This window comes from Pteronotus mesoamericanus, unplaced genomic scaffold (genome assembly GCF_021234165.1).
Source record: "Pteronotus mesoamericanus isolate MK-2021 breed Mesoamerican mustached bat unplaced genomic scaffold, CSHL_Meso_final contig_130, whole genome shotgun sequence".
Classification (NCBI taxonomy): Eukaryota; Metazoa; Chordata; class Mammalia; order Chiroptera; family Mormoopidae; genus Pteronotus; species Pteronotus mesoamericanus.
Genome location: NW_026555060.1, coordinates 2,152,077 through 2,179,974, shown reverse-complemented (window position 1 = coordinate 2,179,974; position 27,898 = coordinate 2,152,077). Strand labels below are relative to the sequence as shown.

The following is a 27,898-nucleotide window of genomic DNA, read 5'->3' as shown; positions in this document are numbered from 1 at the left end:
TGTCTTCCTATCCGCCTACCTTCCTCCCTTCCCTTCCCTTTTCCTTCTTCCTTTTCTCCCTCTCTCTCTGTCTCCTTCTTTTCATTACTTCTGAAAGTACTTGAGGAAATCTCAAGTTAAGACAGTAGCAGCTAAGTCATTTAAGGAAAGATCAGAACAAAGACCATGTGAAGGAAGCTAAAAGCAATATTTTCAAGCATATGAACTGAACAAGATTAAACATTTGGGAAATACAGATTGCTCTCAAGATTTGGGCAGTTAAAGTTTAAAAGGAAATGCATTAGGTTATACATTGTAGTTCCTGACAATGGAAAAACAAGATACATCAAATCTTCAAAGGCAAGTTGTTTTTCTCTTTATAGGGCTACTATAACAATTGTAGACCCTCCTTGTATATTTGTACATCAAATCTTGACCAATAAATTGTACTCGATAGACAACTCATTCTTTGCATTTACAAGTCACATTTTTATGTTATTTTTGTCTTTTAATATGACCTCATAATCTGGTTGTATATTAAAAGGCATTATTGTTCAGGTTATGCATGGAAGTAATTCAGTGTCAAAATGAGTCACTTTTGAGTGGGTTGCATATTGATATTTTCACTAATTTTTTAAACAGGCAGTAGAGATGAGTCATGCAATTATTTTAAAAACTTTTAAAGTTTTCAATATAGTCTGCTCATATTTAAACCTAATTAAAAGTTAATATGAAGAATTTCTTCAGATATTACCTTATACAAGTTAGATAGTAAGTTTTATATGAATTTGAAAGGCATTTGTATATAATCTTATGGTTTGGTTCAATTTGTTTTCACTATACTGGAAAACACAATTCTTGTAAGATATATAGGACAACATTGTTCTCAGTTTTTTGTTAATTGTATAAACAAATAAGAAACTGTACTTTTCAGGAAAATAAAAGAAATTATTACTCTGAGCCTGTGTAACCTTCATGAAATTGTACAGAAAGTACCTTTATATTTATTGGAAATAGAAAGTTTTTCTTTTAATGCATACATCAGATATAGATTGAATGTATACTCTGTCTACTTGTATTTTCTTATTTAACTTTTACAATAGTCAAGTTTTTACTCTTTGTTATATGAAAGGTTATTGGGTTATGCCCAAAGCTCCTATGAAATTAAAAATTGGGTTGTTAAATTCAGGCATCATTGTCCTTTCTCATTCATAGAACAGCCCCATCTAAAAATAAATAAGAATATATTATTTTTTATCTGGTGGGGTTAGGGTTGAGATTTTTATATTTTTAAGGCTTAAAACAACTCTGTTAAACAATTTCTAGTGTTTGGAAACTAGCTTTCTTTGGTATTCGCTCAGCCTTAGTTCTCTCTCTTTTTTTTTTTTTTTTAAACTTTGAACTTCATGTTTAACTTTTATAATGCTTTTAACCTTTTAAAAATGTTCTAACATTTTTAACATGGTCAGAAATGAAGACTGTTCTTTTTTTCTTGGTTATGATTCATTTCTGTACCAGTTTTCAAGAAAGCTGTTAACGTACTGTGTTGTGATGGAATAGGGTAGAACCTGTGTAGAGGAGACTTAAACGTTCAGTTTGATTAGAATAAATACAGAATGATTATACTTAAGTTAGTAATGACAATGGTCTAGTTTCAGAGGATCACCTTTTTCTCATCACCATACCTGGTATGAGGCATAGATAAGAGTTTGTAGGTGGCTTTGATTCCCTTTCTGTTTCTGGCCTTCTTAGTCCCAGCTAACCTTTGGTGTTCTGTTAAAGTGTCCTTAACATGCCAGGGTTCTATCATCTCATGAAGGTTATAACCAGGACAATACAGGTGGTGCTGCTCAATTTGTTCTGAGAGAGAGGAAATTTCATGGAAGCAAAATGTAAGTTGAATGGAGGGAAACTAACTGGGTTAAGATTTATGTAGTGACTTTGCAAACTGGACCAGGTGTTAAAAAGATCAGAATCTGTAGTGACCGTTGAGGATGAAGTTTAGCCCACCACACCTACTTAGAAGGTCAATGGTGGGAGGAAAGATTTTCAGTCTTTTTTTCCAATTATGGATTTGTGTGTAGGAGAAAGGATGTACCATTTCCTCTTTGATTGTGAAATGTCCTTCCCATGGGGTCTTTTATTGTATTAGTTCCAGCAGTTTAACCTGCCATCTCACTTAAGCTTTGTTTCTGTAGAGTCTCCATGTTTTTACTTAAAATTCTTGAGTTTCCATTCCCTGTTTGGTGAAAGGGCCATTAAAGCTCTGTGTATTTGTGGGAAGTTGTAGGGCCATCTCAAAAAGAAATCTAGATAGTCTGACCTTATTTCAGAGACCTGGGTAGAGCAGTGCTATGTTTAATGACCTGGAAATTTGTTGAAAACCGTTTACTTACTGAAAGCATTCATTTGTATGTGATTACTATAGCTCGATTTTTCTGGTAACTATTCTTTATTGTAGTAATGGAGGTAGATAATGAAAAGTTATGAATAACTTCAGTTTACATAGAAGAGGTTACTGACAAAGAGAATTTAACATAAACCGTAGGCAATGTGCAGTATTTGGGATATTTTATGATAATTTAAGAAATAGTCACTTTTGAGGATGTTTCTTTGTAGAATTTGTTTTGAAACAATTATAAATAAGCTTTCACAATGAGAATGATATAAAGTAACATTGGTTGTGTAGTGATTCCATGCCAGAGACTCTGCTAAGTACTCTGTGTGTACTTTATTTAATCCTAATAACAACCCTGGAATCTAGGTGCCAAGTTCTTTTTGAAAATGATTTCAAAAGACACTTGCTATTTTAAGGGAGTGTGAGTATTAGAAAGATAGAGAAGAGAGGTCGATCACTATGTAGACCTCAGCTTACATAGTTAGGGCCGGCATTAGCATTCATAAATATTATAAATATTTGGATTCATTTTGAAATGTTATTTAATAGTGATTAATTTTGACTATTTGTTTATTTTATTTTTCCATTAAGGGCTGATTGTGTGTAAGAAACTGTTAAATGTTTTGGTGAGGATGTAGATTATTTAAACATGGGAGTTTGAGAGTTTATAGTAAAGTAAGGAACAGTGACTACAGTTTGAATCTGGGCAGAGGTATAGACAAGTGTGGGGCACAGCAGAATGACTGACTGGTGACTGGGTAAACCAGGAGAAGGCTATTGCATGAGAATCTGATGAGCTTCCTGAGGGAGAGCTTGCCCCAGGGAAGAAGAATTCAGCTATTCTGAGCTTGACTTGGTCTTGGGCATTGAGGGACAGAGCAGTGCTGACTATGTGATTGTTGTTCTTTGTGTTTTTCTTTTTGAATATAGAACCCTTCATAAATTTGCACATCATCCTTGCACAGGGACTGTGCTAATTTTTGTATCATTCCCATTTTTTAGTGTATATGCTGCCCAACCCCAACCCAAGTGAGCACTCTGCATTTTTCTATTGCTCTAGCTCTCAATAGATTTATGTTTGAGCTTCTTGGAAATATACGAGGGCATCTAAATAAAAACTATAGTGAGAGAAGCTTTGTTCATGAGTATATGACAAACATGCCTTGGAATTTCCTAGAAACTTGTATGGACCTAGGAATCCCATATCAGCAGGTCCAAGAGTTGGTGGCATTTAAGTTAGATCCATCATTGCCCATAGGTGGTGGTAAGGCCTGACAACACAGAAGTTATAAAAATAACTATTAAACCAATGGAAATTAGAGGAAGGTACTGAGTGAGAGAGAGAGAGAGAGAGAGGAAAGGAGGGAGGGAGGGATGGAGGAAGAGGTTGGACATTCAGAGGACAGAATGATTACTCCAATCCTAGGGCCCCCAGCAGACTTCAGAGAGTAGAGTCATAAAGAATATTTAATATTTAAGCATACAGAGATCAGGAAGAGAGAATGATAGTATGTATGGAGGAAAATATTGATGTGAAAACATGGACAAGCCACATATGAGGAAGGTTGGAGGATAGTGAAAACTTTCGCTGGCTTCATCATAGAACAAGAAGAGAGCTTCTGAGTGGCAATATGAACAAGAGTGTCCTGGTTGGAATTATACACCAAAAAGTTAAGTAAATAGGTTATGTGGTGGGGAGTGACGCAAGTGGAGGGGGAGTCGTGGAGCAGTTTGGAGGTTACTGCAGTAGCTACAGTACAATAATGCAATGCAATACAATACAATAATAGGAACAATTAGAAACTAGAGAAGTAGCTGTGGACAGAGTGAAAAGGAAAAGATTGTGTAACATTATTCAGTGGAATTCCTACACTTGGCAGCTGGTTTGGATGGAGAGGGAAGAAAAGTTCGGGATGACTAGGAAATATGGAAAACAGAAGAAAAACATTTGATAAATTCTCTCTAAGACACACTGAATGTGAACTCCCAACAGGATGTGTGGACAGAGATGTTTAACAGAGAGCCAGGAGTTGTGGGAACTCTGGAGAGATACATGACCAGGTAGAGAAATTTGGGAGATAAGGGCATAAAGGCAGGAACTGAAGTTAGGACAGTGGATAGAGTTGAGGATGTCCAGATGGTAGAACTGAAATTTGAGCAGAAGATACAGAGATTCCCCAAGTACCCTATACCCCCCACACATGCCATGAATACCTAAACTTAGGCAGCAAGAAGAATAGGAGCCAGAGGAAGAGGCCGAAAGAAGCTGGTGAACTAAGGAAAGTAAACACAAGAGTAGAAAGTTTATAGAATCCAAAGGATTTAAAGTTTAGGGTCAAGTTTAATTTGGAAAAATAATTAAATTACACAATCTTTTTTGTTTGAAGTGGGCTTGTTAACTAAAATTATGCCAAAATAGTATTCCTAAGAAGGAATTCTTTCAGAATCTACTGAGTATAGAATCTATTGAAGTATTGGTATCATGAAATTGTATTTGTTCATGGTTGAATCAGCCAGATGACATATCAAAGTTACCGAAGTTTCTCTCTTAAAATGTAAAATATTTCCCCTAACTCTTCTGATTCTCAGATCAGAAAATCATTTAAATCCATTTTGACTAATCTTCCCCATGTTAAATATGACCATACTCTGTTTTCTACAGTTGCTTTGAAATATATCTTAGAAAATTAAAATAAAAATAACTGAGTTTTTCTGTCCAGGAATTATTTGTGGGAGATTTAAACCACTAACTTGTTTTAACCTTCCTGTTTAGTCTGCTTATAAGCGTCTTCAGGACCATTACTATAAATGAGTCATTGCTGAGGTACAAGTTAAAAGCTAACACCCAAAATCACAGTAGGAGTACTAGAGAGGATATATGGAGAGAGAGTGCTAGTATGTCTGTATAGGGGAACTTCCATGTTTCACTTCATAGACTTATTTATGCATATTTTATAATGCACATGTGTTTGTTTATTGCAGTGCATAGATATACTTTTTGAATTGGGATTATTATTATGCATGGTGAATGCTAATGTGCATTTCATGATACTGTGTTTGTTATTTCTATATACTCTAAGCTAAATATCACATACTTGATGTGAATAGGGGCATATATGACTTTAAAAAATCAGCATAAATGCAAGGGCATTTATATCCATGTAGATGGGTGATAAAGTGTTTAATATGCAAGTTAAAAGAGACAGAAGTGCACTTAACTTCTATATTAGACATTAACAACAACAAGAGACATTAGGTCCTTTGGTAGAAAACGTGCTAAGTGCCTATGGAAAGTTTCATGTTAGGCTAGTATGATGAATGCGAGTGGCTCTTTCCATTAATCTGAAAGGATTTCATGGATGAAGTGGTAGGATTTTTGTAGTGGTTTAAATGGTCATTGAGAAACAGTGCCCTATAAGTAGTGGATCGAAACAAAGTGTGTTCTCAGCATATCCCATCCTTACGTAGCTCAGTGTTTTAGTTGTTGTCAAGAGAAATAGTATTGGCTAACGTGAGGAAAAATGAATACACTGCAAGTATTTTAGGTGACTCACAAAAATTGAAGGAAAAGCTAAATAGCCAAGCTTCAAGAGCACAGGAAAGAGGGCAGCAAAGAACTCTGTCGAAATCCTATTTCTGGAATGGTCAGGTTCCAACCATTACCATCACATATGATCTTGATCTATGCAAAATCCGTGGTGGAGATTCCAATGAGCTTTCTTGGACCAGGTTACCCTTTGAAAGATGGCATGGTAATTCACCCACATGGACTGTGGAGGGGTTGGTCTCCAAAAGAAGAGTGAGGTGTGGTTAATACAAGAAGGGAAAAGAGGTGCCGAACAGGCAAACTCAAGAGGCCTGCCATAGATACTTACGGTGCTTGGTACTTCTTGTTAAAAAAAATGGGCTTCAGTGATCTCTGAAACTAAATCTAGATTTATATACACTTGCATACACAGATAGATGCACCCACACATACGTGTTTTATATAATGTTTTTGGATGATCTCTGCCACTTTTTTCCTTCATTCACTACTCTTGAGGTTAATCTACTGAGTGACAGACCACAGGCTGCATTCCTTCCCTCAAAGGAAAAATTTAAAGAAATACAATGGCCTCCAAAGATACATTATTATAGAGTGTAATATATGACAAGTGCTGAAGTCAGCGTAATATGGAGAGTCACTTTTTGGTTGATAATGAAGGCAGTTTATTTTTTTTAGGCAAAGAAGTATGTTTCCACATTTTGTTTGAGTAGAATTTACATTGACTTACATGAATATTCTCATCTGCCAGTAGGAGGAGATTCTCCTGCTGAAATAAGCTTTTCCTTCTGGTGTACTGTTTGGCTTCTGGTTCAGAGCTTGAGTTACTACAATTAAAAACATGTACAGTGCTGTCACCAAAAATCAAGAGCTTGCCACTTACATTTGTGGATAAGTTGTTTTAGATAGATTCTCATCTTGCTTTATAATGGGAAAAAATTTCTCATTGTACTTCATACACTTAGACAAAAGAAAAAAAAATCTCCCGAAGTCATTTGTACAGACCATTCAGGTTCCAGATCTGTGATTCTCAACCTTCATTTGGCATGAGTCTCACCTGGGGCGACTGCTAAAAATACAGACTTCTGGGCTGACTTTGAGAGGTTTGGATTTAGCTGGTCTGGTAGGGGCTCAGGATTCCGGTTTTATCAAATAGCTCAGGTGATTATGATGCAGGTGGTCTGTGGACCACACTCTGGAAAAACCATCTCTAGAGGATTTTATATTACTTTCTCAATAGCATCAAAGAAGTAAATATTATGTGTAATTTGTTCAAAGGTTCAGAATTGGGCTATTTTAACATCGATCATTCAGATCATTTACTGATCATTCAGATCATTTACTGATGAAACTACCCTTCTACTAACGTGGTTAGAATTGTTATTAATGAAAATATTAGAAAGATAATGAGAAAGGAAAGTTTGTGAATGAACTCTATATTATTGACTAACATTTTAGTTCCAGATGCATCTCATATGTTAATAACATTTTATTTTTGTATAAGAGAGTATTCCAGGATGAGTATAGAATGTCCCTTTTTGCTTGTATTTTTTTGGGAACAAGTCAATGTTTTCTGATAAGTATAGAATAGTAGGTGCACCAAGACTATAGTTTCATCCTATATTTCTTTGAAAGTTGTATTCTCATGCATGTACTTTTTTCCTTGAAAACAAAAGATTTTTTTAGCTAGTCTAGTAAACACTCTTTTATTACATCTGTTTTGTTTTTTTTTTTCCAAAATAAGGTGGTTTGATATATGATGTCATTTGTTTTTGATTAACCATGAGTGGAGCTAACTGTGTCAGTGATACCATGGGAAGGATTTTGTCAAAGGGCATTTATATTGCAAAGGCACCATGGATTGCATAAAAAGTTATGGGGAGCGGTTAGACCAGGATGGAGCACAGCAATCAGAAACTGAGTGTTTCCTTTTGAGTGAAATTATTATTAGTATTGTCAGCCTTGGACTGTACTGGTTAGCTCTATAGCACAAAAGACATATTTTACTACATGTAATGTGGAAAAAAATGGTTACATACTACTCCTTTTAGTTTTGTTTGAACAGTCATCTGCAGAAGCATCCACATGTGCAAAAATTGAGGCCGGACAACTAAGGGCTGCACACCTGACAGCTGCATCTGATAAATTACCATAGCTTCGGAAAGCCTCAAGCAGGAAAGCACATCTAATCATTTTTGAAAATCATTTAACTGAAAAAAAGTTCGTCTAAGCACAAATAATGGCTTTTCTTTAGTGATGTGAAATCAGCAATAAATTTTTAATTTTTTGAAGTGTTTTTATTGTATTTTTTTCCATTACCATTTATCCCGCTTATACCCCCTCGCCCCCCTGCAATCACCACACTGTTGTCAATGTCCGTGAGTCCTTTTTCTTTTTTGCTCAATCCCTCTTACCCCTTAACTTCCTCCCCCGGAGATGTCATCCTGCTCTCTCTCTATGAGTCTGTCTCTGTTTTGCTTCTTAGTTCATTAAATTCCACATGTGAGTGGAATCATATAGTATTTGTCTTTCTCTGACTGGCTTATTTCATTTAGCATAATGTTCTCCATGTTCATCTATGCTGTTGTAAAAGGTAAAAAAAATTTTTTTAACTGCTGAGTAGAATTCCGTTGTGTAAATGTGCCATAGTTGTTCTGTCCACTCATCTACTCCTGGACACTCAGGCTGCTTCCATGTCTTGGCGACTGTAAACAACACTGCAATGGACATAGGGATGCTTATGTTTTCTTGAATTATTGTTTTGGGGTTCCTTGGATATATTCCCAGAAGTGGGTACACTGGGTCAAAAGGCAGATCCATTTTTAATTTTTCGAGATATCTCCATATTGCGTTCCGCAGTGGCTGTACCAATCTGCATTTTTGCACCAATAGTGCAAAAGGGTTCCCCTTTCTCCGCATCCTCACCAGCACTTTTTTTGATTGATTTTTGGTAGCTATCCTGACAAATGTGAGGTGATAACTCATTGTGGTTTTAATTTGCATTTCTCTTATGATTAATGACATTGAGCATCTTTTTATGTGTTTATTGGCCATCTGTATGTCGTCTTTGGAGAAGTTGCTACTCAGGTCCTCTGCCAATCTTTTAATTGGATTGTGTGTTGTTTTGGTGTTGAGTTTTATAAGTTATTCATAGATTTTGAATGTTAGCCTCTTATCAGATGTACCACTGGAGAATATGTTCGCCCATTCATTTTTTTCTTTTCATTTTTGTTGATGGCTTTTCCTTTGCTGTGCAGAAACTTTTTAATGTGATGTGCAAATTATTTAGACAGATGTCTGGATAATGTTAAGATTAGCTGGCCAATTTTAACATAAACAGATATTATTTTTCTGATAATGATTATTAATCTGTAACAGGAAAAGTTTAAATTTTGTTGGAGGAGAGTATGTATGTTTTAAATACTAGTGCTTTAGTTGCAGAGTACTTGAATATTTATAAGTCCTATGATGTAATATATTTAAATATGAAAATTCACATTTGTTTAAAAAATTCAGCTGAAATTTTATTGCATTCTTCTGGGTTAGTAATTTTCTCAGCTATCTCCTCATAAAATATTTTAATATTTAATATATTAAATTATGTATATTAAGTAAAAGATTCACATTGATGTAGCAAGTGTGAGAGACAAGAAAGTGTTTTTTTCCAAGTTCTCCTAAACAGTATGTGTATAGGTTTGTTCTGTAGAACAGAAGTATGATCTATTAAACCAGAAAATAAAGTGTCAGTGCTATTGCAGGCTGAGCCCTTGCTTATTCTACCCTTTTAGTTATATACAAAACATATTCTTGTTTTCGTGGTAGTACCTATATACTTATTTTCAGAATAGAGGTTTCTATGGCTTCAAGTGATAGGATAAAATACATTTACATTTGTCCTTATGGTAAAACATTTCCAACAGCTTTGCCTTCTTCCATTTTAAATCCGTGAATTATTTAGAGAAGAGTGCTTTAATTATTTGGTTTACGCATGTAACGTTTAATAACTTCCCTTTAGATAAACCAAGTGAGCTTTGAATTTAAGGCTCTAACAACTTCTAAAGGTGGCAGCTGACATGAGCAGGATATACTGGGTGCTAGAAAGTGCTCCTGTGCAGTGGTGGGTGAGGGTGGGGGGGGAAATCTCCCTTTAGGTTGTGAGCTTTCAAAATATGGGATCAAAATAAAGGATTTTAACTGATTTGTGGCTGTGTTTATTTTTTATTTTTATTTTTTAAAAATGTATTTTATTTTATTTTAGAAAGAGGGGAAAGGAGGGAGAAAGAGAGAGAGAGAAGCATCGATGTGAGAGGAAAAACATCAACTGGTTGCCTTTGCAGGCACCCCGATCGGGGATGGAGCCCACAACCCAGGCATGTGCCTTGACTGGGAATTGAACCAGCAACTTTTTGGTTTGTGGGATGACACCCAAGCAACTGAGCTGTGCTGGCCAGGGGGATTTTCAATAACAGGTTATTTTTCAGGTGTATTTGAGTCGAAGTATATAGAATCATAACAATCATCTTCAGAAACCAAATGTGAGAAAAGTGTGCAAAAGGACAGAAGCCCACTTAAAGTGGAGGGGGGCATTGGATCCCCATCCTCCCATAACTCAGTTTTAAAAAACCTTTTTCACTGTTTAATAATGCCCTTTAAAGAAGTTCAAAAGAATTAAAAGTATATCATCCACGAGAAAACCAACTACCTCTGACACTAAGCATTGCTGGTCTTAGTGGATTGAACAGCTAAGCTCGATCACGGTTGTAGCAGCGGTGATAGTGGGAACGGCAAACACTTTTATACACATTCACCATGTAGACTGGAGCAGGGGCGTCCAACCTTTTGGCGTCTCTGAGCCACCCTGGAAGAAGAAGAGTTGTCTTGGGCCACACATTAAATACACTGCAACACGTAGTCACAGAAAAAAAATCTTATAATGTTTTATGTACATTTACGGTTTTGTGTTGGGCCGCATTCATAGCCATCCTGGGATACATGCGGCCCGTGGGCCACGGGTTGGACATCCCTGGAGAGGGTTGTTTATAATGATTATTATTAACAGCCAACAAGCATTCTACAGATTGTGAAGTTTAGATGGGATCAGGCTGATACTAGCCGTCTCTATGAGCTTGAAGAAAGGTGAGATCTGAATGCCATGGTCGTGACAATCCACAAGATGGAGTTATTATACACTGGGAAAACATTTCCAAAATGAACTCTTGTGTGAACAATGCTGCTTTCAGCAAGATAAAGTCTAAAGTAAGAACATTTGTTTTATTACATTAAAAAATCTGGCTAGAAAACCACACAAAAGCTACTGCTTTGATGACCACTTTATCATTCCAAGTTTTATAAGCTCATTTTGCCAAGACTGTACATTGAAAATTTCTTCTGTAAGATTAAATATGCTTCTTTTTTAATGCCATATTTGTAGGAGATACAACTGGATCTTTGGAAAATCTAATGAATTTCTCTTTACAAAATTATAACTCACGTCAAAAGATTAAATGAAAGTAATGATAAAGAAGTTTCCCCGTTATATTCATCTTCTACTCCTGGCACTTAGCACAATGAGTGGCATATAGTAGATGCATAGTATACTTGTAGGTGAACAAGATTGCTTACATGAGAGAAGTAGAACAGAAATAATGCTGTATTGAAATAATGTGCTCATTTGACTCTATGCAAAGTATTTACTGTTTAATAGGCCTGGATTGTGCTTCCATCTTTTTTTTCTTTTTACCATGTTGAAGTGTATATTCCAAGAAAAAAATCCTTTCCTCATATTGGTTGACAGCACATGTAATGGATATGGGTTATTGTGGAAGTTGTGGTTTTTTTTCATACAGATAATTAAGAAATAATTGAACTGAAATGAGTAGGTATGATTGGATGCTTTTTTTTAGGTATTTATTTTGGACCTGTTGTTATTGAAACATATATCCTGAACTCTATATTTCTACAAGAAAATATTTTAAAGGAGTTTGACAAATGATTTCCCTTCTGTTTTCCCCCTTTTCACAAAAGTTAGTGAATGTCACTGCATTCTTTCTAGACACATAGTTAATAATATGTAAAGTGTAAGCTTATTAATAATGTGAACATAGCCTTTTCAATGTATTAAGATACTAATTGTGTAACTTTTCTAGATCTATACAAATTTATGGAATCATACACAAAGTGCATAAGATTTGGACAGTTATTTATATTTTTTCTCTACTTCGAATGTGTCCAAGAAACTAGGTAAGGTCCAAGGATTTTACAAATAAAAATTTATAAATGCATCAGAATTCTTATTGATAGCAGTGCTTATTTGAATTATTAAACTCTTTTAGCAGAAAGGAGTCCTTATTAACTAATATATACCAAGTTTGTTAAGCTCTGTACTTGTCTGCATATAGAACCTAGCTTTATAGTGATATGCTTTGATATGTAAGTAAAGGGAGAAAATAAAAAACTTAATATGTAGGGAAAAGTATTTTTAATAAGAGTTACCGCCTGATACAAGTCTTGTTCACACACAGTAAATCTGAAACCAAAAGTGATGGTTAGAGACTGATGTAACTGAGTGTCTGGGTGTATTGCTTGGGGAAGACAGAGAGAGATAGGCATGTGTCTTACTTAGGTAGTAGCTATTAGTTTTGCTTTGCTGGTAGGTCCTGTGACTCTCTCCTTTACGCTCCTCTAGTGAGTTGTTTTTGGCTCCAAGCCACCTTTAGCAAGGTCACTGATTCTTGTGATGGAGCGAGATTACTTGTTGCAAATTTTCAAGTACATATTTTAGCACAGGCATCCTTTTTCCCTTCTGAAGGGGGGAAAAATCCATATTAGCTTATTTTCTTCCTGGATTGTCTTCTGTTTATTTTTCTGAGCATTGAGCCAGTATAATCTTTTTCTGAGCATCGAGCCAATATAATCTATTATTGTATATCTTTATGAGTCATGTTTTCTATGGAAAAAAATAATGATCTAAGAGTTGACATACCTTTTATTAAAAATAGGTAAAGGCTCTAGACCAACATCTGGCATAGAGTAGGCATTTGGCTTCTCCTCTTGTGACTCTGGGAAAATTTCAGACTTTCAGTGTCTTTTTTTTAAAAAAATTCTCATTTATAAAATAATAAAGTGATGAATATAGATGCGATCTCTAAAATAAGTTATTACATTCAGGTAAGGATGAGCACAGTTTTCATTAAATCAAATCAATAGACAATTGATAGCTTATTGAGCATTTATTAGTTACGAGGCTCTGTTTTGCTCTCCCACCTTTTAAAACTAAGAACACTGGAGGGGAATGAGGAAGTGATAGAGCAGATGAGAAGTGAAGAGCATGGTGGGGGCGAAGTATTTCATCCAGGCTGGCACACCAGCTGTTCTAAGTAGTGCATTGATCATCGAATGCCTGGATTCCTCCTTCAAATTATGAACCAGACACTTTTTGTTCTTAAATGCTGTCTTCCATCTGGTAATTCAGTCTGTTTTGGAGAAGGGGTATTTTTTTCTCCTACTTTTGATCAACTTTTTGGTGTCAGTAATTTGCCTATTTGAAAATTTGATTTTACTAGCTTTTGGTCCTCTTGATCCACTTTGAAAAATGCTTGTTCGAAGCCCTGAATTTGTTAGCGTTGGAGGCCTCTTGCTTCAGAGACTTGATGGAAACCTAGATTGTCAGTTGTCTTTGTGAAATGGACATAAAACCTGTAGTTCAAAAACTTTTATTTGCCTTAGGAGTCAGAAAGGCCTTCCTGTACTGGGATAAGCAGATATATAAATGAAGCATATGAATATCAAAATTACCATGATGATAAAGATAGGAATTGGTTTTTGAAATAAATTAGAACTAGATGAAACCAGGCTCTGCCATCTAGAGACTTTGTTACATTGGGCAAGTTTAATTGATTTCTGTAGTCATTTATAAAGTAAGAATAGTATTTACTATAGAGGATTTTCACTCTGGCTTAAACTAAGATAGCATGTGTAAGTCTCTTACTACACATTGAGCTTTCATGAAGATAGATACATGGTTATTGTTTCTGTTAGAAGTTTAGAAGATGTTAAAAAGTGTAAATATGGTTAGGGTCAGCAGATATATCTCAGGAGAGAGAAGAAAAGAAATTAGAGGCTGGAAATGAAAGTAACTTAAAAAAAGAAGAATATTGGGAAGAGAGCTGGTAGAAAGATATTCCTTGAATGATTCTATTTTGAACATATTTTCTTAGTGATCTTTAAAAACCTCAATAACCTGTTAAACTATAACACAAAAAAAGAAAATGAAGTTGATGCAGGCAAATGTACATTTTGTATTAGAATACATTTGATTTTATTATCTAGTTTGATTTATTATCAAGTTTTAATGATATGCTCAAATTTTTACAATGAGTATCAGAAATGAAATCACTACTTGATAATTAAACTCTAGTCTGAACTATAAAAAATTTTAGCTTCAGCTGATTATGAATGAATCACTATGATTAACCTATCTGTAGCAGTTCAAGAAATGGAATAACAGGGTTGGAAACAAAATATGCAAGAGCAGTATATGGGACTACGTGGAGAAATTTTGGAAGATTGAATTTCTTTCAACTACAGATCTTGTTCCCCAGTTTTAGTATTTGTTGTCATGAAAATAATTACAAACCCACATGTCTGACGCTTAATGAAAACCTAGTGGCTGCAGAAATAATCAGAAGTAGAACATGCTACATTTCTCTTTGTAACCCATTTCATCTAACTTAGCATTTCACACAGTATTTTCAAAAAATTTTGAACATACCAAACTCATGCAGATGCTCTGCTTTTACAATTTTTGTCATATGGGAAGTAAAAGAAGGATAAATAATTGAAAGGGATGGCTTTTATAATATAACACTTTTCAAGCCGAAGATAAATTTTAGGGCCTTATACTTTTAGAAATTGACTTCCAAGAGAGGTCTATTTATACCATTTGACTGCGTTGTTACTTGAGTATCTCTCAGGTGCCCACCTTTAATCGAGGCTGTAATGGTAAAAATAGCAGCAGCCCTTCACCACCACTCTCCGCACTCTTCCTGCAGGGGTGCCTGTCTCCACAATGAGGGCAACCCCTCGTTTCCCAGTATGAACCTGTGGGCATTGCAGATTCCCTGTGAGCAGCACAGGGGGCCCGCCCTATTTATGCTAAGGGGAGCCCAGAAATTCAAGGGAATTGAATTTTCCTGGCCTCAGCTTTGGTTTGGTGTGGGAATGTAGCGCAGATCCAATGACTCAGTGTAACTCCGTATGTGCCTTAGTGAGATTTAGACACAACCTTCTTTTGTTCTGCTTTAAGCGTGCTCTACTCAGAGTGTATTCTGGTGGGACATAGACGGTCAGGCTTCTGAGTTTTGAAAAGATAACGGGAGTTGTTTGTTTAATGAATGATATAGAAAAATTATATATATTTAGAAGGAAAAAAAGGCGGCCAGTAACTTTCAGGACATCACTCAAAGAATACCTTTCAGGACATTACTCGAAGAATTTCACAGGGGAGAAACTAAGATAGTACCCTTGTGTGTAACATACACTATAATGTTAGGTTTTAAAAGGTTTACTCATATTTTTTTGCTTAGCTTTTTCACTCATTACTGTAATTCTAATGTGTTTAAAGGAGGACAGTAGAATTGGGGTGGATTGAATGGGGAAGAGGGGAAAGATCGATGGTTATTTTGAAACAGGAATGTGGCAAATAAATGCTATATTAATGAGGTGTGGGTACTCCTTGTTTGCCCTGCCCCCAGGTTTGAGTCAAGTGGTATTCCTTGCAGCGAGGATGGATACCAGGGTGGTGTAAGCCTCTCTGAGAACCACTGTTAGCAACAGGTTTGTTCTCCACCTGACACCAGGGTGGACCAAGCATGTCCTGTGCCTACCTTGGAGACACGTGAAGAGTGTGCCTTCTGAATTCATTGTCAAAGAACTCATTCTTCTGGGGAGAAGAGAAATAAAGAGGGAGGGGCTTGCCATAAAAAGAAATGAAGCTAAAACACTTATTTTAAGATTAATCACTGATACTGCTGTAACCAAGACTATAATATTTAGTTTAGCTATAGCATTTTTAATGATATTCATCGAGGTAAAACTCAGCTACATTGAAATGGACGAATTCTAGGGGAATTATTTGATAAATTCTGACAGTTGCGTAGCCATATAGCCATCCTTCATCACAGTCATGGTCTAGAAATAGTTCCCTCATGTGCCATTGTCGGTCTCCTTCCTCTGTCACACCCAGAAAACACTGATCAGCTTTCTTTCACTCTAATTTTGTCCCTTCTAGAATATTATCCAAATGAAATCACACAGTAGATTTCTTTTATTATTTAAGATACAAAGTATATGTATGTAGCTTCTTCAGTTATCATGCCACTTTTAAGATTCAGCCATTTAATATTGAATTCATAATGTGTGTATTTTTGTTGCAGAATACCGTTCCACTCTATGGATACACCAAAATTTGTTTATCAGTTCACCAGCTGAAAGATACTTGAACTCTTTTCATTTTTTGGCTATTACAAATAAAACTGCTATGAACATTAGGATGAAAGTCTGTGTGTAGACAGGTTTACATTTCATTTATGTACATATTTAGGAGTAGAATTGCTTGATCATATAATAAGTGTATGTTTAACTTTAAAATAAACTGCCAAACCATTTTATGACCTGACTTGATTTTTCATTGCTCATAGCAAGGTGAGAGAGTTCCAGTTTTTCTATATCCTTGCCAGTGTTAGGTAATGTCAATCTTAATTTTAGGTATTGTTATGAGTGTGGAGGGTTATCTCATTAAGGTTTTGTTTATTTTCACTGCCGTAATGACTGGTGGTGCTGAGGATTTTTTTCCATGTGTGCATGTCATCCATATGTCTTTTGTGAGATGACTGTGGATATCTTTTGCTGACTTGTTAAACAGATTGCCTTCTTGTGTTTAAGAGTTCTTTATGTTTTCTGGATATAAATATGTTTTCTTCCATGTATGGCTGTTCTTTTCATTTTCTTAATTTTCTTAAGAGGAGATGTTTTGCATTTTTTAGTCTAGTTTATTGATACTTTCTTTTATGTTCATGTTCTGTATGTCCCATTTAAGAAATTCTTCAAAAACTCAAAATGCATTGTTTCCTAGAAATTGTATAGTGTTCATGTTTCCTAGAAATTACATAGTGTTAATTTAGTCTGTTCTATTTGGACAGATTATTCCCACTTCATTAGTTTTCAAAATTGTCTTAGCTATCTTAGTTCTTTTGCCTTTCTGTATATATTTTAGTGTAATCCTATCTAGGATATCTATGAAAATTCTTGCTTGGATTTTGATAGGAATTGTATTAAACTTTTCTAAAAATTGGGGGAGAATTGACATCTTTACTATGTTGAACTTTCAGTCCATGATTACGTTGTATCTTGCCATTTATTTGGATCTTTGATTTTTTTCATTAGTATTGTGTAGCTTTCAGCATATAAATCCTATAAATGTGTTTTAGATTTATACCTACGATTTCATTTTTCCTGAGTGGTTGTACTATTTAGTGTTCACATACTCATTGCTTACATAAAAATATATTTTGCCTGTGTATCTTATATCATGCTACCTTGCTAGACTTATTAGTTCTATGAGAGCTTTTCTTGTTGTTGTTCAATTTTTTGGGAGGTGGGGAGGTGGATTCCTTAGAATTTTCTACATAGACAACCATAATTTTTGGAAGTAGGGTTGGTTTTATTTCTTTTTAATCTGCATGTCTTTTCTGTCCTCTTTGTACTACATTAAATAAAGAGTTCTGAGAACAGACACCTTTGCTGGTTCCTACTCGTAAGGGGAAAGCTTTGACTCTTTTACATTAAGTATGTCATCTGTAGGTTTTTTGAGGATGCCCTTTATCAAGTTCAGAAAGTTCCTCTCTATTTGTATTTTTCTGATTATTTTTTTCATAAATAGATGTTGAGTTTTGTCAGATGATTTTTCTTTATCAATTGATAATAGCACATAATTTTTCTTATTCATTCTGTTGATGTGGTGGATTGCATAGCCTGATTGATTTTCATGTATGAACCAACCTTACATCCCTGCAACATACCTCATTAGGTCATGTTGTATAATTCTTTATATTGCTATACTGTTGAATTCTGTTTGCTATATTTGTTAAAGATTTTTGCATCAATATTCATAAAGGATACTGATATAAAGTTTTTAATTTTTTTACTGTCTCGTTTTTCTATCATGGCAATATTAGTTTTTTAAAAATGAATTGGTAAGTGTTCCTTTCCCTCCTGTTTTCTGGAAGAGATATTAATGGAATTGATGTATGGAGTTGGTGTGGTCTTCTTTAATTATTTGGTGGAATTCTCTGGTGAAACCATCTGGGCTTGTAGATTTCTTTTTTGTGGCAGTGGGGAGCTTTTTAAAGTTTTGAATTTAATTGCCTTAATAGTTACAGGTCTGTTAAAATTCTCTATTTCATATTGGATGAGTTGTGGTAGTCTGGTTTTTGAAGAGCTATTTTGTCTGTTATCAAGTTTATGTTTATGGTGTTCATGGTATTCCTTTATTATCTTTTTGATGTCTGTATGGTCTTGAATGAATCTCCTGTTTCATTCCTGTTATTAGTAACTTGTGCCTTCACTTGTTGTTGTTGTTAGTCTTGCTAGAGACTTGACAATTTTATTGATGCTTTCAAAGAAACATCTCTGTTTTGTTGATTTCTCTATTTTTCTCTTTTCAATTTATTGATTTCTAGTTTTTATTATGTCTTATTATTATGTTTTCTACTTGCCTTGGATTTATTTTGCTGTCTTTTCTTCCAGGTTCTTCAGGTGGGAGGTTAGATGATTAATTTGAGAGTTTTCCTCTTTTCTAATATATTCATTTCATGCTATAAGTTTTCCTCTCAGTAGTACTTTTGGTGAATACCACATATTTTGATATATTTATATTCATTCAGTTCAATGTATCTTTTTTTCTTTCCTTGTGATTTCTTCTTTGACTAATGGATTATTTAAAGTAGTTGTTTAGCTTCTAAGTGTTTGGGGGATATTTCTATTATTTTTATGATGATTCCATTATAGTCAGAGAACTCAGTCTGATTTTAAATTTGTTGAGTTTTGGGGTTTTCTTGTTTGTTTGTTTTTTGTCATGGACCAGGATATTTCTATCTTGGTATATTTTCTGTGGGCTCTTGAAAGTATGTATATTTTGGTGTCCTTGGGTGGAATGTTGTATATTGATTAGATCCTGTTGGTTGATGGTGTTGTTGAGTTCTTATATATCCCTGATGATTTTCTGTATAGTTGTTCTGTCAGTTCTTGCAAAAAGTGCGCTGAAGACACCAACTATAATTGTGATTTTGTTTATTTCTCCTTTTAATTTTTTGAGTTTTTATGTAATATATTTTGCAGCTCTGTTATTTCATATATACTCATAAGATTGCTATCTCTTTTTGGTGGATTGATGATTTTATCTTTGTATAAGATCTCTACCTCTCTCTGGTAACTTTTTTTTTTTTGCTCCGAAGTCTACTTTTATTTGATTTTAATGATAGCTATTCCTGATTTCCTTTGATTGATATTTACATAATATATCTTTCTCTGTTCTTTTACTTTCCACTTGCTTCTATTGAAGTGAGTTTTTAGAGAGTTTGCAGTCAGGGTATAGTTTGATCATGCGGGTGGAGGGAAGGTGCTTCATTAATCTGGACGGCAAGTGGGAGTTTGGCTTCCCATGCAAAGTCCAGTGCTAACACAAGGGACTGGGGAAAGGCTGGTTACTGATTTGTGGGACACAAGTTCCAGCTTCCTACTTGGCTGTCTCTCACTTGGAGTGTTGGGGCGATTCATCACAGTGTTGAAAGGATGAAAGTCTAGGCTCTTTACTTGGCTTATGCTGGTGCTGGTGTGGGTGTGGGTTGGACCACAGCTTTTTTTTCTGTGGTGTTTGGCCGGAGTAGAGCTGTTATTGTCTAAGGTTTTCTATCTTTTGAGGCTGTTCCTCTCTGGTCCTTTGGCTAAGAAGAACAGCCTTTTGTTGGGGCTTCTGTTTTTTGTTTGTGTCTGTTGTTTCCGACTTTGCTAGCTTTTTCCACTTCAAGTCTGGAATACATGAGGCAAAAAGAAAACCCAGCATCTCACCACAGATCCTGAGGTCTCTTGCCAGTCTCTCTTCTCTCCATCTTTAGAGTCTTATGTTTCTTGTGTATGTAATGTCCAGGGTATTCAGTGTACTTAGTGGAAGGAATCCCTAATGGAGCGGAAGTATGTCTACCCCATCTTCCCAGATATGGAAGTTCATAATCTCCATTTTAACAAGATCTCTGAGATCCAATGCTGAAGTTACACATGTTGAGTAGTGAGATTCTACAGGAGTTAGTTGTCATTATTTTTGTTAATATTGATGTTCTCTTTAGAAGTTTGGAAATGGAGTATCAAGTTACCTTTGTTGCAACTTACAGATTTTGTTTTGCTGTACCTTACGCTAATTTTTACATGAATTTCTCCCTTACTCATATTCAGAGTCATCAAATACGTATTACAATTAAGTTTGAGACACCTTTGATTGGCCAGTGTCTTGACACAAAACAAATCATTAGCTAAAGTTTTTGCAGGCACTTAAATCATTCTATAACTGTCAAAGTGAGCTTATTTATAAAGAATCGCTTTAACTCTTCATCTGGCCTGTGTTCTCTGTGGGATATCCGGTAATTATCCCCACGAGAGCTTGTGCTCTCACAGCTCTGATTTTTCCCCCCTTATTTTACATTGGGGATTCACTGCAAAATGAAAGAAGCAATACGTCCCTTGAATGATATCCAGTTTTAATACCTTATTTTCAAAAACGCATTGGGAAAGGGACAGGATGACATCGTTAGATTCTTAATGTTAAAGAAATTTATAACATGAATAGGTTAATTAGCCTATTTCAGCAAAAACAGTAAGAAAACAAACTGCTTGACATGGAAGCAAAAACTTATGAGTAACTTTTATGTTCCAAGGCACTGTTTATGTGTCCTTAATATACTGTATAAACCTACATTGAATTGCTTTGCATGTTGTTAAAAGATATTTGACCGGGGATCTTTCTGTGTTTGGCATATATTCTGCAGTAGCAAGGATAACATTTTATTTTAAGAAGAAAAATGATCAGAATGTAGTTTGTTTTTTTATAGGCTTCTTTTCTCCTATGGGGCATGAAATTTTGGCCTTGAGAACATAAGAGGTGCAGTGGAATTGAGAATGTATGAATATAAGAATATTTATAAAAACATTATTATTCCTTCTATTTGTCATTTACATCGTCAAGCCCCATCTCATTTTTTCCTGGACCAGGACTTCCAGATGTGAAATGATATCATTTTCAGAAGCTCAGTTCTCATTTCTAGGTATCCCTTGTATTTATTTTAGGAATTTTAAGTATCTGCTTAATGTTGCTTAGTTTTTGGCATTCCAGCTTCAAAGTGAGGGAGAAGTGATCTCTACTGATAACCTTTTTCAGTGAGTGGGCCTTGTTTTCTCTAAGGCAGTGGCTCTCAAACTTTTTAACCTTAGAGCTTCCTTATAAGACAAATTATTGAAGACCTTAAAGAGATTTTCTTTATGTAAGTTATGTCAATCTACATTTGCCGTATTAGATATTAAAACTGAGAAAATGTTAAAAATTGATTTATTCATTTTTTTAAAAAATAGTAAACCCAATATACATCAACATAAATTACATTTATGAACAATAGCTGTATGTTTTCAAAAATTAAATTTTAGAGAGAAGGATGGCTTTGGTTTTCATTTTGCCAACCTTTTTGATATCTGGCTTATTAGAACACTTTGAAGTTTTCATATCTGTTTTTGTATTTTAATATGTTATTTTGGTAGAAGCCGATGAAGAAAAGTTGGTCTTAAGAAACATATGCAGTTGGAAAAGAAAGGAACATTTTAATAGCCTTTTCAGATAATTGAGGATACACACATTCTTTTATCCCATACTGAAACTCAACAAATGGTAGCATTTTAAAGGTTAGTTGCAATGTGGAATCTGAGACCATATCAAATATTTTTGTACTCTGTTACATTAATATCCATGTTGCAGTTTCAGGGGCTCATTTAGCTATGTATGATTTTGCAATTTCATGCGTTGGTCATTTGGAAAATACTGGTTCACTGAGTTATGAGATATTACAATACAAACATTTGTTAATATATTCATAGATAGAATCAGAAAGTCTTTTCATGTTGGCAGGCTGTCCAGCTCACAGTGGAACATACAAGCATCCAAAATTCTAATTTTTGCCTGAAAGCTTGAATTTTATCATTGGCAACAAATCCTGTCAGTTGTTTTCCTTGTAGAGGCAGGCTCACTTTATTCATTTTCAAGGCGTTTGCCAAATACCCAAGTTTGAATAACCATAATTTATGTTAGTTGTTATTTCCAGTAAAATGGTGTTCCATGAAAAGAAAGGGGGATAGTGGAAGTCACATCTCAAACAATTGCATTAGCAATCTTTCTTGAGATATCCCTTATAAGTTGGTAGGCAGTGGAGGTGTGATATGGTTGCACACGTCCCATTTCTGTCACAGACTATTAAAAATGTTTTCTGAAGATTTAATAAAATTAATTGTTACTGTTTTATCAGCACATTATTAAGTTCAACTGGCTTTGAAAAAAATAATTAGTACTGTAAGTACGGGGAAGCAAAGAGTCTCATGACTCCTGGTGCAGTGGGGTGCCACTGCTTGGATTCATGCTGATGTTCCAGAAATGTCATCCACCGTTGCTTTTGCACCATCAGTGCAGATATTAACACAGTGAAAAAGGCGAGAACATCTGCATCTTAAAATGAGAATAGATTTGACCTTCCAGAACCTCTTTAAGAGAATGGGTTTCAGGATCCTCAAAAGTTCAAGGACCAAATTTTGAGAACCACTGCTCTGAGTCAGGGCTATGTGGGACAATGGATGTAAATTTTTAGTAATGCTTACTGCTATGTAATTTCTTTTTGCTTTGAAATTTAAAGGAATTTCTAAAAAATAGTTTTGGTAATCCTCATCGTGCCTCTGAGATGTAGAGTATCTGAGAGATGGAGAAACCAAGTCAGTGTAGCCAAGCCATTTTGCCTGTGGCCAGGAAAAATAAGTCAGAACACATGCTGAAAGGGCTAGAATTTTGATTCAGAAGGAAGCCAACAAGAGAGCCAGTATCAGCCTGGACTAAAATGATACTGAGCATGAGCCCAGCTTAACTTTTCGTTTTTCTCATCTCATACACAAATTTGAAGTCTTTTCTGAGGAAGGTGTCTAAAAAATGATGGCACTTTGGGAGAATCCTTGGAAGGGGCACACCTGAGAGACCTGTGTGTGCAAACCATTGAGATGTGAGTGGTGAGACAGCAATAAGGAGGGAAGGCAGCTGATATTATTAATGGCCGAACGTGTGCTAGGTGCTGTGCAAGGCACTGCACATATAGTACCTCTTAATCCTCATGAGAAGCCTATGAAGTTACTATTATCAGACTCATTTTAGTGATGATGAAGTGGAGCCTCAGGTATTAAATAATTAGCCTGAGATTAAATCACTCCTGTGGGTTGGAGTTAGAATTCAGTCACCTCTTCATTATAATATGGCATCTTCATATCAGCCTTCTTGAGCCTCTTGGACTACACTGTTAACTAATTAATAATTACTTTATCTGTCTTCTGAACATATTTCTGAATGCGCATGCATAAGCTTTAGGCTTAATTTTTACCTTTCTGGGAAAAACAAATAATTTTTTATTTATTCATCCACTAGGGGGGGCAAGAGTGCTAATTTATTAAGTAGATAATGATTGAAGAGCAGGGTTTAAATTGTATGATTGTAGTATGATTTATAATCATGTTATATACTGTAGGAAATTGTATATGGCAGAAATATTAACAGTTATCTAATGATTATTCCTGGCGAGAAAGAGGCCATGCTATCTTTTTATTGAAACCTAGGAGAATGCTTTTTCCATTTTATATGAAAAGTGAAAGTGTGACTAACAGTTGAAAAGACGGGATCATGTAATGTGGACTGGGAAACAGTGAACCCCCAAGAAGACTCAAATTCTAGTCTCAAGCTTGCTTGGTTTAATACATGGGTACTTTAACATTATTCGTTTAATTTTGTTATGATCTGTTTTATGCTGTGGTGTCTGAAAGAAATCATACGATTTTCCAAAGACATTATTTAAGCCATAATGGAAAGTATTACACAGTTTTTGTATTTGGATAATTCATTTGTTAATCATTATTTTTTTATTCCAGATCCATCATTTAAATATGTCCAGGCATGGAGAGATTCCTTTAAAATAACTGATATATCTAGTTTCTCATTTACATAATTGTTATGTGGGTAACTTCTAATAAAATTATGAAGTGTTTTTTAAAAAAAAACTGACACTGAACTGTGAAATAATTGTGTGATATTTGGCATTAATTCATGTTTAAATTTCAAAGAAATTTTGTCTATTTTCCTGGTTTCCTGTTCCTTAAGATTCCTATAAACTTTGGATGATGATTGCTGTGGAAAATTAGAAATTTCATCAGCATCATAATTATGATAATTGTGAAACTTTGCCAACCAGGTTCTTATTCTGTATATTGTATAATTTTTTGTTGTTGTTGACTTTGTAAATGAAAGGATCCAAAAGAATTTATCATTTCACTATTCCCGGACATAATGAAGATTTTGCTTGAGCTCTGCATAGATTTATTTCATACTCTGAAAATCTTTGAAGGACTATTAAAATAATATACCTTTACATGATTCTGATTTTGAAAAACGTATGGCTGTTAGAATGGACCAGGGTTCATAACTTTCATTTCTCTGATAATACAGGCCATATGATGATGTTGAGTTGTAGCTTAATCTTTTTGAACATTAGTTGACTCTTGTATGGAGTTGGACTTCAGGGTTGCTCTGAAGTGGTAGGTGTTGAGGACATAAGAGTGGCAAGTTATTCTCTTCCAGGTAACAGTCTAGCTGGAGCTCTATATACATAAGTGCACAATCACAATGCGGTATGGTGGGGACAGTGGTAACGTGATGCAAACTTGCTGGTATGGCATCACCTCAAAGGGATACCAGCTTAGCCTAGGACACATTCTGTGAAGATACTTCAGAGGACGTAAGACTTCACCTGAAAGGATAAACAGGTACAGAATTTGTGGAGCTGAGATGAAGGAACATATTTTTAGCCAAAGAAAACAGCATGGATGAATCATGGTGGAATAGGACAGTATTACTCTTTTAAGTTGTGAGAATATAGAATAAAGATGGGATAATGCAGAAGAGTAAGCTGGAGATCTATAATGGGACCATCACGAATGTATCTTGAGTATATATTAACAAGTTTGGATCTCACTTAAATTATAGGAAGCCATTCATAACTTATTAATAATGAGTGATATGATCTTGCATTTTAGGAGACTCACCAGGACAGCACTTGGGAAGAAACTGAAATAGATTTAGTGGGAAGTGGTATGCCCTAAGATAAGGCTGTAGCAGTAACGCCTGAGATGGTGATCAGCAGATTCCAGGGGTACCTAAGTATATAGGCTTAACAGGACAGAAGTGAAAGCAAGAGGTTTTAAGGAGTTTGAATCTGCCAACTTGGCAATTGGCAGTTGGTCCTGAAGATGCTGAAGGACCCTAGGTTGATTCTTAGGGTTAAGGTATGGGTGACTATATGAAAAATGGAGAAGAGGAGCAAGTGTTTTTGAGGGGGCTTTGAGCTGGAGATAGAGTAAAATGTAACCTTGAAATAATGTTTGAGTACTTTTCCATGTGCCAGGAATAGAGTAAGTTTTTTTTTCTTTTAGCATACATATTTAATTATCTTACAAGTTGCCTTGAGGTATTACCATCTGTAATTGACAAGTGAGGAAGCAGTTCAGAGGGGTCATATATCTGACCTAGCACCACACAGCTGGCAGTGGTGGAACTTGGAACTGAGTCTAGGTCTATCTGACTAAAGTACAGCCTTTCCCCGATCTGCTACTTTGGGAATCATTGCATACAGCTATACCTAAAGAAATGGGTATAAATGAAAATGACCATGAGGATTGTATAGACAGAGAAGATAAGATGGCCAAGGACAGAACATGGGCAAATAACATTAGATTAAATGGGACCTATAGAAGATGGAACCAGGGAGGTAGGACACTAACTAGAAAAAACATTGCATCCAAGATAAAAACCTTAGAATCATCCTTCAAGGCTCTCATTCTCTCTCACTCCCACATCCTGTTCACCACAAATTCTGTTGGCGCTGCGTTCAGAATATATGCTAGATCTGACCATTCCCCTTGCCAAGCCACTTACATCCCTTCTGCTCTAACAGGATTTTCTGTACCTATCTTGTTCCCTACCGTCTTTTCTCCACCCAGCAGTCAGATTGTCATTTCTCTGCTCTGAACTAGCCAGTGGCCTTCTTTGTCATTAAGAATATAATCCAAACTACCATGGCCCACAAGGCAGCAATGACTTTGCCACAGGCTACCTACTTTTCTAACTTTTCTTCTTCATCCTCTGCCAGGCACATTGCCAGCCACAAGCCAGGCATGCTACCCTTCCGGACCTTTGCTCTGTCTGTGTGCCTAGAACTATTCTACAGAGACTTTCCCTAACCAACCTGTTTGTACCTTCCATCCTGTTACTCTACCTCTGCATTCTCTTTTTAGAAGTTTCCATCACTTGGCATATTAAAATTGTTTGTTTGCTTTGTGTTAATTGCCCCTGAAATTTCTGGCTCATGTCCAAGCTTCATAAAGTAGAGTATGCCTTTTTTATTTATTCCTGTAGCCCCAGGATCTCGACATATATTTAGATGAACAAATGCAGCCAGATTGGCTTTTGAAAACAAGTAAATTATATCATGGACCCTCCATCCCCATTTATCCCTCCTCCTCCCCAGTAGCCTCTCATTATAGTCAGACTTAAATCCAAACTCCTCTCCGTGGTTGACAAGGACTTCCATGATCTGGGCCTTGGCTGAGACTGACCCCTAGCCTTGTCACTCTGCCCTGGTTGACTACGTTCCAGCAACATTGACCTTCTAGTACTTCCTGGAACTTGCTAAGCTCATTTCTTCCTCTGCCAGCCACTCTTTCTACGTGGTTGGCTTCTTTTGATCCTTCAGATCTTTGCTCACTGCATCTGCAGAAAAGCCTCCCCAGCTACTCTCTACTGAAACAGCTCTCCTAGTACCAGCACCTCCCCTCAAAATCTCCCCAAAACTCAGTCTAATTTTTATCTTCGCAGTTGTCACTGAGCAACATTGTTCATTTATTTTCTTAATAATATTCTCTTTCCCAACTTGGGTCATAATCCTCATAAGGATGGGGACTTTTTCCTTCTTATTTAGCATCCTGTTTCCAGTGCCTAGAAGGAAGTGCTTGGTACATCTTAAAAGCCCAATATTTAGAGGATGGATGAATGAAATACTTCTGCTACTCTTGTGAGGGTGACTAATTGTTACTGTGAATATTTGAATACTCTGTTGGTGACACACAGTTTAAATAAATGCCTAATACTTCTAGGATGAAGGTTATGCAATTTGAACATTAAGTAATGAGACTACCTTTCCAAACTGGCTCATGGAATCCTGGTACATTACTTTATAGAGATTCTTTTTGCACATTCCTGGGAACCCAAATCTCTCAAACTTTCAGAGTGCTGTAATTTTTACTTTTCGTTGTTGCCAAAACTATTTGACTGAATTAGATTGCTAGTTCCTCAAGGATATGAGTGCCATATTCTCTTTTGTATCTCTGGCACTTTATCCAGAGCTCAGAGTAGATGTTCAATAAATGTTTTTGAGTGGTGGTTTAAAAAAATTTTACATTTAAAAATTTAGAATTTTCTGTAAAATATTTACAGTTAAAATTGTTTTCAATTACAGTTTACATCCAATATTATTTTGTATGAGTTTCAGGTGTACTGCACAGTGGTTAGACAACCATATACTTTACAA

The 27,898-nt window shown here is 35.6% G+C and overlaps 1 protein-coding gene and 1 pseudogene across 1 annotated transcript in view; one reads left to right on the top strand and one right to left on the bottom strand.

The window, feature by feature from the left end:
* The window catches only part of ADAMTS3 (ADAM metallopeptidase with thrombospondin type 1 motif 3), a 216,543-nt gene that overhangs the window by 42,451 nt on the left and 146,194 nt on the right, over positions 1–27,898 (top strand). The gene's annotated exons all lie outside the window — the stretch shown is intronic.
* LOC129087839 (uncharacterized) lies at positions 3,298–3,396 on the bottom strand (annotated as a pseudogene).